Source organism: Oncorhynchus masou, chromosome 12 (genome assembly GCF_036934945.1).
Source record: "Oncorhynchus masou masou isolate Uvic2021 chromosome 12, UVic_Omas_1.1, whole genome shotgun sequence".
NCBI classification, from domain to species: domain Eukaryota; kingdom Metazoa; phylum Chordata; class Actinopteri; order Salmoniformes; family Salmonidae; genus Oncorhynchus; species Oncorhynchus masou.
The window spans coordinates 95,528,360-95,542,877 of NC_088223.1; the positions used below are offsets into that span (position 1 = coordinate 95,528,360).

The following is a 14,518-nucleotide window of genomic DNA, read 5'->3' on the forward strand; positions in this document are numbered from 1 at the left end:
CCATTTAATTTCTCTCCCAGAAATGTCACATGATTTCTAATATGAATATACTCTTCTTAATCCCACCCCTTCCACCCCCACAAGGAAATGCCTTATTATAAAAAATTGCACCCCGCATTGCATGCTGGGAAAATGAGTCCTCTTGTGATAGCATCATCTTATTAGATCATCCGTGTCTGAAAATACCACCGTAATTCCCTACATAGTGCCCTTGTCAAAGGTAAGGGGATAGGATGGCATTTCAGATACACACAGAACCAGGAGCTGTTGTCCATCCAGGAGCTCTGTTTGAATCGACGACACCGTGATGTCATATGAGGAAGTAACAGGACAGCAGGCTGGTAGGAAGAACCACCTTCTAAATAATAGGTTGTCAGGACGTGGTTGGCACGCCAACCGAACAGTTATTATTACATCATCTCCCAGCTACAAAATGGACAAAAGGAAAAGTATTTTTTTTGCCTATAGTCTCCTGAATGAGACTGGGGTCGGAGTACACTATAGAGACCTATAGGGGTTGGGTGGAGTTCTCTCAATCATGATTTGGGGAGGGGCTGTGGCATGCTCCACTTTGGTTGGCTGGGGGGGCCATCATGATTGGGGGAGGGGCTGCGATGTGCTCCTCTTGGTTGGGGGGGGGGTCATCATGATTTGGGGAGGGGCTGTGGTGTGCTCCTCTTGGCTGGGGAAGGGCTGCGGCGTGCTCCTCTTGGTTGGGGGGGGAGGTCATCATGATTGGTGGAGGGGCTGCGATATGCTCCTCTTGGTTGGGGGGGGGTCATCATGATTTGGGGAGGGGCTGTGGTGTGCTCCTCTTGGCTGGGGAGGGGCTGCGGCATGCTCCTCTTGGTCTTACTTCTTGGATTGGCTGGCGGTATGTAGCCGTGGCGACGCCCCCTGAGGGCCCGTCCCCCCATAGCCATTTGCTGCTGCTGCACTTGGTGGTGCAAGAATTGCAACTGAGGGAGGGAGAGAGAGGGGGGAGGAGAGGGGGAGGAGAGAGAGAGGGGGGGGAGAGAGGGGGGAGAGAGAAGGAGGGAGAGAGAGAGGGGGAGAGTGAGGGAGGGAGAGAGAGAGGGGGGGAGAGAGAGGGAGAGAGAGAGGGAGGGAGAGAGAGGGGGGGAGAGAGAGAGGGAGGAGAGAGAGGGGGGAGAGAGGGGGAGAGAGAGAGGGAGGGAGAGAGAGGGGGGGAGAGAGAGGGGGGAGAGAGAGGGGGGGAGAGAGAGGGGGGAGAGAGAGATGGGGGAGAGAGAGGGGGGGGAGAGAGAGGCAGGGAGAGAGAGAGGGGAGGAGAGAGAGAGGGGGGAGAGAGAGAGGGGGGGAGAGAGAGGGAGGAAATAAGTTACTGTCATTCAACAAGCCAAGGCAACAACCAGCTGGCCAAAGCAGGTTACTGTCATTGTAACAGAGCAGGGCAACAACCAGCTGGCCAAAGCAGGTTACTGTCATTTAACATGCCAAGGCAACAACCAGCTGGCCAAAGCAGGTTACTGTCATTTAACATGCCAAGGCAACAACCAGCTGGCCAAAGCAGGTTACTGTCATTTAACAAGCCAAGGCAACAACCAGCTGGCCAAAGCAGGTTACTGTCATTGTAACAGAGCAGGGCAACAACCAGCTGGCCAAAGCAGGTTACTGTCATTTAACAAGCCAAGGCAACAACCAGCTGGCCAAAGCAGGTTACTGTCATTGTAACAGAGCAGGGCAACAACCAGCTGGCCAAAGCAGGTTACTGTCATTTAACATGCCAAGGCAACAACCAGCTGGCCAAAGCAGGTTACTGTCATTTAACATGCCAAGGCAACAACCAGCTGGCCAAAGCAGGTTACTGTCATTTAACATGCCAAGGCAACAACCAGCTGGCCAAAGCAGGTTACTGTCATTTAACAAGCCAAGGCAACAACCAGCTGGCCAAAGCAGGTTACTGTCATTGTAACAGAGCAGGGCAACAACCAGCTGGCCAAAGCAGGTTACTGTCATTTAACAAGCCAAGGCAACAACCAGCTGGCCAAAGCAGGTTACTGTCATTGTAACAGAGCAGGGCAACAACCAGCTGGCCAAAGCAGGTTACTGTCATTTAACATGCCAAGGCAACAACCAGCTGGCCAAAGCAGGTTACTGTCATTTAACATGCCAAGGCAACAACCAGCTGGCCAAAGCAGGTTACTGTCATTTAACAAGCCAAGGCAACAACCAGCTGGCCAAAGCAGGTTACTGTCATTGTAACAGAGCAGGGCAACAACCAGCTGGCCAAAGCAGGTTACTGTCATTTAACAATCCAAGGCAACAACCAGCTGGCCAAAGCAGGTTACTGTCATTTTAACAGAGCAGGGCAACAACCAGCTGGCCAAAGCAGGTTACTGTCATTTAACATGCCAAGGCAACAACCAGCTGGCCAAAGCAGGTTACTGTCATTTAACAAGCCAAGGCAACAACCAGCTGGCCAAAACAGGTTACTGTCATTTAACAGAGCAGGGCAACAACCAGCTGGCCAAAGCAGGTTACTGTCATTGTAACAGAGCAGGGCAACAACCAGCTGGCCAAAGCAGGTTACTGTCATTGTAACAGAGCAGGGCAACAACCAGCTGGCCAAAGCAGGTTACTGTCATTTAACATGCCAAGGCAACAACCAGCTGGCCAAAGCAGGTTACTGTCATTTAACAAGCCAAGGCAACAACCAGCTGGCCAAAGCAGGTTACTGTCATTGTAACAGAGCAGGGCAACAACCAGCTGGCCAAAGCAGGTTACTGTCATTGTAACAGAGCAGGGCAACAACCAGCTGGCCAAAGCAGGTTACTGTCATTTAACATGCCAAGGCAACAACCAGCTGGCCAAAGCAGGTTACTGTCATTTAACATGCCAAGGCAACAACCAGCTGGCCAAAGCAGGTTACTGTCATTTAACAAGCCAAGGCAACAACCAGCTGGCCAAAGCAGGTTACTGTCATTGTAACAGAGCAGGGCAACAACCAGCTGGCCAAAGCAGGTTACTGTCATTTAACAATCCAAGGCAACAACCAGCTGGCCAAAGCAGGTTACTGTCATTTTAACAGAGCAGGGCAACAACCAGCTGGCCAAAGCAGGTTACTGTCATTTAACATGCCAAGGCAACAACCAGCTGGCCAAAGCAGGTTACTGTCATTTAACAAGCCAAGGCAACAACCAGCTGGCCAAAACAGGTTACTGTCATTTAACAGAGCAGGGCAACAACCAGCTGGCCAAAGCAGGTTACTGTCATTGTAACAGAGCAGGGCAACAACCAGCTGGCCAAAGCAGGTTACTGTCATTGTAACAGAGCAGGGCAACAACCAGCTGGCCAAAGCAGGTTACTGTCATTTAACATGCCAAGGCAACAACCAGCTGGCCAAAGCAGGTTACTGTCATTTAACAAGCCAAGGCAACAACCAGCTGGCCAAAGCAGGTTACTGTCATTTTAACAGAGCAGGGCAACAACCAGCTGGCCAAAGCAGGTTACTGTCATTGTAACAGAGCAGGGCAACAACCAGCTGGCCAAAGCAGGTTACTGTCATTTAACAGAGCAGGGCAACAACCAGCTGGCCAAAGCAGGTTACTGTCATTGTAACAGAGCAGGGCAACAACCAGCTGGCCAAAGCAGGTTACTGTCCTTTAACATGCCAAGGCAACAACCAGCTGGCCAAAGCAGGTTACTGTCATTTAACAAGCCAAGGCAACAACCAGCTGGCCAAAGCAGGTTACTGTCATTTAACAGAGCAGGGCAACAACCAGCTGGCCAAAGCAGGTTACTGTCATTGTAACAGAGCAGGGCAACAACCAGCTGGCCAAAGCAGGTTACTGTCATTTAACATGCCAAGGCAACAACCAGCTGGCCAAAGCAGGTTACTGTCATTTAACAAGCCAAGGCAACAACCAGCTGGCCAAAGCAGGTTACTGTCATTGTAACAGAGCAGGGCAACAACCAGCTGGCCAAAGCAGGTTACTGTCATTGTAACAGAGCAGGGCAACAACCAGCTGGCCAAAGCAGGTTACTGTCATTTAACATGCCAAGGCAACAACCAGCTGGCCAAAGCAGGTTACTGTCATTTAACAAGCCAAGGCAACAACCAGCTGGCCAAAACAGGTTACTGTCATTTAACAGAGCAGGGCAACAACCAGCTGGCCAAAGCAGGTTACTGTCATTGTAACAGAGCAGGGCAACAACCAGCTGGCCAAAGCAGGTTACTGTCATTTAACAAGCCAAGGCAACAACCAGCTGGCCAAAACAGGTTACTGTCATTTAACAAGCCAAGGCAACAACCAGCTGGCCAAAGCAGGTTACTGTCATTGTAACAGAGCAGGGCAACAACCAGCTGGCCAAACAGGTTACTGTCATTGTAACAGAGCAGGGCAACAACCAGCTGGCCAAAGCAGGTTACTGTCATTGTAACAGAGCAGGGCAACAACCAGCTGGCCAAAGCAGGTTACTGTCATTTAACATGCCAAGGCAACAACCAGCTGGCCAAAGCAGGTTACTGTCATTAACAAGCCAAGGCAACAACCAGCTGGCCAAAACAGGTTACTGTCATTTCCTGCCATCCTGTAATTTAAAGATTTTCTAAAATTGTAGAGAATCATTGTATTTAAACTGCTGTGAAAAATAGGAAGAGTCTTGGTGGATCCAAACTTCTTCCATTTAAGAATGATGGCAGCCACTGTGGGGACCTTCAATACTGCACAAATGTTTTTGTACCCTTCTCCAGATCTGTGCCTCGACACAATCCTGTCTCGGAGCTCTATGGACAATTCCTTCAACCTCATGGCTTAGTTTTTCTCTGACATGCACTGTCAACTGTGGGACCTTTTATATAGACCGGTGTGTGCCTTTCCAAATCATGTCCAATCAATTGAATTTACCACAGATGGACTCCAATCAAGTTGTAGAAACATCTCAAGGATGATCAATGGAAACAGGATGCACTTGAGCTGAATTTCGAGTCTCATAGCTAATGGTCTGAATACTTATGTCAATAAGGTATGTTTTTATTTGAACACATTTGCTAAAATAAAAATAAAAAAACTGTTTAATTGTCATTATGGGGTATTTTGTGTAGATTGATGAGGAAATATTTTTATTTCAATCAATTTTAGAATCAGGCTGTAAAATAACAAAATGTGGAAAAAGTGAAGGGGTCTGAATACTTTTCGAAGGCCACTGTACACGTTGCTCAGCAACCAGAAGGGTTCGTTTGGTGTAGGTAGGCTAAAATAAGTCAGTTAATTCAACTCAAATGGTTCTGTCATTTTTCAACAAGACTTAGTTACTGGGTTTGATTTAAAAAAAAAAAATGAGATTATAATATATACACAATACGATAACGCATGAAAAATAAAACTGTGTGAACTTAAAATTAAACAACACACCTGTCCTTAATAACATTTTTGTAGTCTTCAACCAACGATTGGAAAGAAATGGATCTCTCAACAACAACAAAAAACATTTGAATTGCTGCTAATTTGTGAAAGCAATAATTGCTTATCACAGCAGCAAAACACATGCCTCCTATTTCAACAGGATGTTATGTTGATATGATATGTTCAAAGTGAGGTGTCACAAGCGCAAGACCACCTCCATTCCTGTCATTATTGAAAGAGATCGTGTTTCCTCACATCTCAAAATAGGGCTACTTAATGTTAGATCCCTCACTTCCAAGGCAGTTCTAGTCAATCAACTAATCACTGATCATAATCTTGATGTGATTGGCCTGACTGAAACATGGCTTAAGCCTGATGAATTTACTGTGTTAAATGAGGCCTCACCTCCTGGTTACAATAGTGACCATATCCCCCTGCGCATCCCGCAAAGGCGGAGGTGTTGCTAACATTTAAGACAGAACATGTAAATTTACAACAAACAAAAAAAACAACTGAGTTTTTGTCTTTTGAGCTTCTTGTCATGAAATCTATGCAGCTCAATCACTTTTTATAGCTACTGTTTGCAGGCCTCCTGGGCCATATACAGCATTCCTCATTGAGTTCCCTGAATTCCTATTGGACCTTGAAGTCATGGCAGATAATATTCACATTTTTGGTGACTTTAATATTCACATGGAAAGTCCACAGACCCACTCCAAAAGACTTTTGATCTTTTCATCGCCTCAGTGGGTTTTGTCCAAAATATCTCCGGACCTACTCACTGTCACAGTTTTTCCTCATAATCCTGGACTATCGGACCACCATTTTATTACGTTTGCAATCGCAACAAATAATCTGCTCAGACCCCAACCAAGGAGCATCAAAAGTCGTGCTATAAATTCACAGACAACACAAAGATTCCTAGATGCCCTTCCAGACTCCCTCCACCTACCCAAGGACGTCAGAGGACATCAGTTAACCACTTAACTGAGGGACTCAATTTAACCTGCGCAATACCCAAGTTGCAGTCACACTCCTAAAAACAAAAAATCTTCCGGAAATGGGATTCCACCAAACTGGAAGTCTTCTGAATAGCTTGGAAAGAGGGTGGAGTTATATCCTTCCTGTTTGGCCCTGTCCGGGGTGTCCTCGGATGGGGCCACAGTGTCTCCTGACCCCTCCTGTCTCAGCCTCCAGTATTTATGCTGCAGTAATTTATGTGTCGGGGGCTCGGGTCAGTTTGTTATATCTGGAGTACTTCTCCTGTCCTATTCAGTGTCCTGTGTGAATCGAAGTGTGCTCTCTCTAATTCTCTCTTTCTCTCTCTCGGAGGACCTGAGCCCTAGGACCATGCCTCAGGACTACCTGACATGATGACTCCTTGCTGTCCCCAGTCCACCTGGCTGTGCTGCTGCTCCAGTTTCAACTGTTCTGCCTGTGATTATTATTATTGGACCATGCTGGTCATCTATGAACATTTGAACAGCTTGGCCATGTTCTGTTATAATCTCCACCCGGCACAGCCAGAAGAGGACTGGCCACCCCACATAGCCTGGTTCCTCTCTAGGTTTCTTCCTAGGTTTTGGCCTTTCTAGGGAGTTTTTCTACACCTGCATTGCTTGCTGTTTGGGGTTTTAGGCTGGGTTGCTGTACAGCACTTTGAGATATCAGCTGATGTATGAAGGGCTCTATAAATACATTTGATTTGATTTGAATATTACTAGGTCTTTAAGAGTTTATTCGGAAGATAACAGCTCTATAAATATTATTTCGTAGTGCCCCGATTCTCAAGTTATTTGATTTGATTTTAACACATTGCAGAAGACCAGAGGGTGAAGAGGGTCTCAGGGAGTAGAGCAGGTTGAGAGGCCTGGACTGCTGTTCAGACCAAATAGACTCCCTGTAACACACAGCAGTTCATTTAGCCTGTCGGCTTGGGACTGTGGTGAGGGGGTGAGACTGCGTGGTAGGCAGTCTGTGTTACCTGACTGTGTGGTAGGCAGTCTGTGTTACCTGGCTGTGTGGCAGTCTGTGTTACCTGTCTGTGTGGTAGGCTGTGTTACCTGACTGTGTGGTAGGCTGTGTTACCTGGCTGTGTGGTAGGCTGTGTTACCTGGCTGTGTGGTAGGCTGTGTTACCTGACTGTGTGGTAGGCTGTGTTACCTGACTGTGTGGTAGGCTGTGTTACCTGGCTGTGTGGTAGGCTGTGTTACCTGACTGTGTGGTAGGCTGTGTTACCTGTCTGTGTGGTAGGCTGTGTTACCTGTCTGTGTGGTAGGCTGTGTTACCTGACTGTGTGGTAGGCTGTGTTACCTGACTGTGTGGTAGGCTGTGCTACCTGGCTGTGTGGTAGGCTGTCTGTGTGGTAGGCTGTGTTACCTGACTGTGTGGTAGGCTGTGTTACCTGGCTGTGTGGTAGGCTGTGTTACCTGGCTGTGTGGTAGGCTGTGTTACCTGACTGTGTGGTAGGCTGTGTTACCTGGCTGTGTGGTAGGCTGTGTTACCTGGCTGTGTGGTAGGCTGTGTTACCTGGCTGTGTGGTAGGCTGTGTTACCTGACTGTGTGGTAGGCTGTGTTACCTGGCTGTGTGGTAGGCTGTGTTACCTGACTGTGTGGTAGGCTGTGTTACCTGGCTGTGTGGTAGGCTGTGTTACCTGGCTGTGTGGTAGGCTGTGTTACCTGACTGTGTGGTAGGCTGTGTTACCTGGCTGTGTGGTAGGCTGTGTTACCTGGCTGTGTGGTAGGCAGTCTGTGTTACCTGGCTGTGTGGTAGGCTGTGTTACCTGACTGTGTGGTAGGCTGTCTTACCTGACTGTGTGGTAGGCTGTGTTACCTGGCTGTGTGGTAGGCTGTGTTACCTGGCTGTGTGGTAGGCTGTGTTACCTGACTGTGTGGTAGGCAGTCTGTGTTACCTGACTGTGTGGTAGGCTGTCTGTGTGGTAGGCTGTGTTACCTGACTGTGTGGTAGGCTGTGTTACCTGGCTGTGTGGTAGGCAGTGTTACCTGACTGTGTGGTAGGCTGTGTTACCTGGCTGTGTGGTAGGCTGTGTTACCTGGCTGTGTGGTAGGCAGTGTTACCTGACTGTGTGGTAGGCTGTCTTACCTGACTGTGTGGTAGGCTGTGTTACCTGGCTGTGTGGTAGGCTGTGTTACCTGACTGTGTGGTAGGCTGTGTTACCTGACTGTGTGGTAGGCAGTCTGTGTTACCTGGCTGTGTGGTAGGCTGTGTTACCTGACTGTGTGGTAGGCTGTGTTACCTGACTGTGTGGTAGGCTGTGTTACCTGGCTGTGTGGTAGGCTGTGTTACCTGACTGTGTGGTAGGCTGTGTTACCTGACTGTGTGGTAGGCTGTGTTACCTGACTGTGTGGTAGGCTGTGTTACCTGGCTGTGTGGTAGGCTGTGTTACCTGGCTGTGTGGTAGGCTGTCTGTGTGGTAGGCTGTGTTACCTGACTGTGAGGTAGGCTGTGTTACCTGGCTGTGTGGTAGGCTGGCTGTGTGGTAGGCTGTGTTACCTGACTGTGTGGTAGGCTGTGTTACCTGACTGTGTGGTAGGCTGTGTTACCTGGCTGTGTGGTAGGCTGTGTTACCTGACTGTGTGGTAGGCTGGCTGTGTGGTAGGCTGTGTTACCTGACTGTGTGGTAGGCTGTCTGTGTTACCTGTCTGTGTGGTAGGCTGTGTTACCTGGCTGTGTGGTAGGCTGTCTGTGTTACCTGACTGTGTGGTAGGCTGTGTTACCTGGCTGTGTGGTAGGCTGTGTTACCTGACTGTGTGGTAGGCTGTGTTACCTGACTGTGTGGTAGGCTGTGTTACCTGACTGTGTGGTAGGCTGGCTGTGTTACCTGACTGTGTGGTAGGCTGTGTTACCTGACTGTGAGGTAGGCTGTGTTACCTGACTGTGTGGTAGGCTGTCTGTGTTACCTGTCTGTGTGGTAGGCTGTGTTACCTGACTGTGAGGTAGGCTGTGTTACCTGTCTGTGTGGTAGGCTGTGTTACCTGACTGTGTGGTAGGCTGTGTTACCTGGCTGTGTGGTAGGCTGTGTTACCTGACTGTGTGGTAGGCTGTGTTACCTGACTGTGTGGTAGGCTGTGTTACCTGTCTGTGTGGTAGGCTGTCTGTGTTACCTGACTGTGTGGTAGGCTGTGTTACCTGGCTGTGTGGTAGGCTGTGTTACCTGACTGTGTGGTAGGCTGTGTTACCTGGCTGTGTGGTAGGCTGTGTTACCTGACTGTGTGGTAGGCTGGCTGTGTTACCTGACTGTGTGGTAGGCTGTGTTACCTGACTGTGTGGTAGGCTGTGTTACCTGACTGTGTGGTAGGCTGTGTTACCTGACTGTGTGGTAGGCTGTGTTACCTGGCTGTGTTACCTGGCTGTGTGGTAGGCTGTGTTACCTGACTGTGTGGTAGGCTGTGTTACCTGGCTGTGTGGTAGGCTGTGTTACCTGACTGTGTGGTAGGCTGTGTTACCTGGCTGTGTGGTAGGCTGTGTTACCTGACTGTGTGGTAGGCTGTGTTACCTGGCTGTGTGGTAGGCTGTGTTACCTGACTGTGTGGTAGGCTGTGTTACCTGACTGTGTGGTAGGCTGTGTTACCTGGCTGTGTGGTAGGCTGTGTTACCTGACTGTGTGGTAGGCTGTGCTACCTGGCTGTGTGGTAGGCTGTGTTACCTGACTGTGTGGTAGGCTGTGCTACCTGACTGTGTGGTAGGCTGTGTTACCTGACTGTGTGGTAGGCTGTGTTACCTGACTGTGTGGTAGGCTGTGTTACCTGACTGTGTGGTAGGCTGTGTTACCTGACTGTGTGGTAGGCTGTGTTACCTGACTGTGGTAGGCTGTGTTACCTGACTGTGTGGTAGGCTGTGTTACCTGGCTGTGTGGTAGGCTGTGTTACCTGGCTGTGTGGTAGGCTGTGTTACCTGGCTGTGTGGTAGGCTGTGTTACCTGACTGTGTGGTAGGCTGTGTTACCTGACTGTGTGGTAGGCTGTGTTACCTGACTGTGTGGTAGGCTGTGTTACCTGGCTGTGTGGTAGGCTGTGTTACCTGGCTGTGTGGTAGGCTGTCTGTGTGGTAGGCTGTGTTACCTGGCTGTGTGGTAGGCTGTGTTACCTGACTGTGTGGTAGGCTGTGTTACCTGACTGTGTGGTAGGCTGTGTTACCTGGCTGTGTGGTAGGCTGTCTGTGTGGTAGGCTGTGTTACCTGACTGTGTGGTAGGCTGTCTGTGTGGTAGGCTGTGTTACCTGACTGTGTGGTAGGCTGTGTTACCTGACTGTGTGGTAGGCTGTGTTACCTGGCTGTGTGGTAGGCTGTGTTACCTGACTGTGTGGTAGGCTGTGTTACCTGACTGTGTGGTAGGCAGTGTTACCTGGCTGTGTGGTAGGCTGTGTTACCTGACTGTGTGGTAGGCTGTGTTACCTGACTGTGTGGTAGGCAGTGTTACCTGACTGTGTGGTAGGCTGTGTTACCTGGCTGTGTGGTAGGCAGTGTTACCTGACTGTGTGGTAGGCTGTGTTACCTGACTGTGTGGTAGGCTGTGTTACCTGACTGTGTGGTAGGCTGTGTTACCTGACTGTGTGGTAGGCTGTGTTACCTGGCTGTGTGGTAGGCTGTGTTACCTGGCTGTGTGGTAGGCTGTGTTACCTGGCTGTGTGGTAGGCTGTGTTACCTGGCTGTGTGGTAGGCTGTGTTACCTGACTGTGTGGTAGGCTGTGTTACCTGACTGTGTGGTAGGCTGTGTTACCTGACTGTGAGGTAGGCTGTCTGTGTTACCTGTCTGTGTGGTAGGCTGTGTTACCTGACTGTGTGGTAGGCTGTGTTACCTGACTGTGTGGTAGGCTGTGTTACCTGACTGTGTGGTAGGCTGTGTTACCTGACTGTGTGGTAGGCTGTGTTACCTGACTGTGTGGTAGGCTGTGTTACCTGACTGTGTGGTAGGCAGTGTTACCTGACTGTGTGGTAGGCTGTGTTACCTGACTGTGTGGTAGGCTGTGTTACCTGACTGTGTGGTAGGCTGTGTTACCTGGCTGTGTGGTAGGCTGTGTTACCTGACTGTGTGGTAGGCTGTGTTACCTGACTGTGAGGTAGGCTGTCTGTGTTACCTGACTGTGTGGTAGGCTGTGTTACCTGGCTGTGTGGTAGGCTGTGTTACCTGGCTGTGTGGTAGTCTGTGTTACCTGACTGTGTGGTAGGCAGTGTTACCTGGCTGTGTGGTAGGCTGTGTTACCTGGCTGTGTGGTAGGCAGTGTTACCTGACTGTGTGGTAGGCTGTGTTACCTGGCTGTGTGGTAGGCTGTGTTACCTGTCTGTGTGGTAGACTGTGTTACCTGGCTGTGTGGTAGGCTGTGTTACCTGGCTGTGTGGTAGGCTGTCTGTGTTACCTGACTGTGTGGTAGGCTGTCTGTGTTACCTGGCTGTGTGGTAGGCTGTCTGTGTTACCTGGCTGTGTGGTAGGCTGTGTTACCTGGCTGTGTGGTAGGCTGTGTTACCTGACTGTGTGGTAGGCTGTGTTACCTGACTGTGTGGTAGGCTGTGTTACCTGACTGTGTGGTAGGCTGTGTTACCTGACTGTGTGGTAGGCTGTGTTACCTGGCTGTGTGGTAGGCTGTCTGTGTTACCTGACTGTGTGGTAGGCTGTGTTACCTGACTGTGTGGTAGGCTGTGTTACCTGACTGTGTGGTAGGCTGTGTTACCTGACTGTGTGGTAGGCTGTGTTACCTGGCTGTGTGGTAGGCTGTGTTACCTGGCTGTGTGGTAGGCTGTCTGTGTGGTAGGCTGTGTTACCTGGCTGTGTGGTAGGCTGTGTTACCTGTCTGTGTGGTAGGCTGTGTTACCTGACTGTGTGGTAGGCTGTCTGTGTGGTAGGCTGTGTTACCTGACTGTGTGGTAGGCTGTGTTACCTGACTGTGTGGTAGGCTGTCTGTGTGGTAGGCTGTGTTACCTGGCTGTGTGGTAGGCTGTGTTACCTGGCTGTGTGGTAGGCTGTCTGTGTGGTAGGCTGTGTTACCTGACTGTGAGGTAGGCTGTGTTACCTGACTGTGTGGTAGGCTGTGTTACCTGACTGTGTGGTAGGCTGTGTTACCTGACTGTGTGGTAGGCTGTGTTACCTGACTGTGTGGTAGGCAGTGTTACCTGACTGTGTGGTAGGCTGTGTTACCTGACTGTGTGGTAGGCTGTGTTACCTGACTGTGTGGTAGGCTGTGTTACCTGACTGTGTGGTAGGCTGTGTTACCTGGCTGTGTGGTAGGCTGTGTTACCTGGCTGTGTGGTAGGCTGTGTTACCTGGCTGTGTGGTAGGCTGTGTTACCTGGCTGTGTGGTAGGCTGTGTTACCTGACTGTGTGGTAGGCTGTGTTACCTGACTGTGTGGTAGGCTGTGTTACCTGACTGTGTGGTAGGCTGTGTTACCTGGCTGTGTGGTAGGCTGTGTTACCTGACTGTGTGGTAGGCTGTGTTACCTGACTGTGTGGTAGGCTGTGTTACCTGACTGTGTGGTAGGCTGTGTTACCTGACTGTGTGGTAGGCTGTGTTACCTGACTGTGTGGTAGGCTGTGTTACCTGACTGTGTGGTAGGCTGTGTTACCTGGCTGTGTGGTAGGCTGTGTTACCTGACTGTGTGGTAGGCTGTGTTACCTGGCTGTGTGGTAGGCTGTGTTACCTGACTGTGTGGTAGGCTGTGTTACCTGGCTGTGTGGTAGGCAGTGTTACCTGACTGTGTGGTAGGCTGTGTTACCTGACTGTGTGGTAGGCTGTGTTACCTGACTGTGTGGTAGGCTGTGTTACCTGACTGTGTGGTAGGCTGTGTTACCTGACTGTGTGGTAGGCTGTGTTACCTGACTGTGTGGTAGGCTGTGTTACCTGACTGTGTGGTAGGCAGTGTTACCTGACTGTGTGGTAGGCTGTGTTACCTGACTGTGTGGTAGGCTGTGTTACCTGACTGTGTGGTAGGCTGTGTTACCTGACTGTGTGGTAGGCTGTGTTACCTGGCTGTGTGGTAGGCTGTGTTACCTGGCTGTGTGGTAGGCTGTGTTACCTGGCTGTGTGGTAGGCTGTGTTACCTGGCTGTGTGGTAGGCTGTGTTACCTGACTGTGTGGTAGGCTGTGTTACCTGACTGTGTGGTAGGCTGTGTTACCTGACTGTGTGGTAGGCTGTGTTACCTGGCTGTGTGGTAGGCTGTGTTACCTGACTGTGTGGTAGGCTGTGTTACCTGACTGTGTGGTAGGCTGTGTTACCTGACTGTGTGGTAGGCTGTGTTACCTGACTGTGTGGTAGGCTGTGTTACCTGACTGTGTGGTAGGCTGTGTTACCTGACTGTGTGGTAGGCTGTGTTACCTGGCTGTGTGGTAGGCTGTGTTACCTGGCTGTGTGGTAGGCTGTGTTACCTGACTGTGTGGTAGGCTGTGTTACCTGACTGTGTGGTAGGCTGTGTTACCTGGCTGTGTGGTAGGCTGTGTTACCTGACTGTGTGGTAGGCTGTGTTACCTGACTGTGTGGTAGGCTGTGTTACCTGGCTGTGTGGTAGGCTGTGTTACCTGGCTGTGTGGTAGGCTGTGTTACCTGGCTGTGTTACCTGGTGTGTGGTAGGCTGTGTTACCTGACTGTGAGGTAGGCTGTGTTACCTGACTGTGTGGTAGGCTGTGTTACCTGACTGTGTGGTAGGCTGTGTTACCTGACTGTGTGGTAGGCTGTGTTACCTGACTGTGTGGTAGGCTGTGTTACCTGACTGTGTGGTAGGCTGTGTTACCTGACTGTGAGGTAGGCTGTGTTACCTGACTGTGTGGTAGGCTGTGTTACCTGACTGTGTGGTAGGCTGTGTTACCTGACTGTGTGGTAGGCTGTGTTACCTGACTGTGTGGTAGGCTGTGTTACCTGACTGTGAGGTAGGCTGTGTTACCTGACTGTGTGGTAGGCTGTGTTACCTGGCTGTGTGGTAGGCTGTGTTACCTGACTGTGTGGTAGGCTGTGTTACCTGACTGTGTGGTAGGCTGTGTTACCTGACTGTGTGGTAGGCTGTGTTACCTGACTGTGAGGTAGGCTGTGTTACCTGACTGTGAGGTAGGCTGTGTTACCTGACTGTGTGGTAGGCTGTGTTACCTGACTGTGTGGTAGGCTGTGTTACCTGACTGTGTGGTAGGCTGTGTTACCTGACTGTGAG

At 50.3% G+C, this 14,518-nt stretch overlaps 1 pseudogene; it reads right to left on the bottom strand.

Moving 5' to 3' along the window:
• Positions 1–762: 762 nt before the first annotated feature.
• LOC135551099 (transcription factor SPT20 homolog) overlaps positions 763–14,518 on the bottom strand; it is a 45,713-nt pseudogene continuing 31,957 nt past the window's right edge.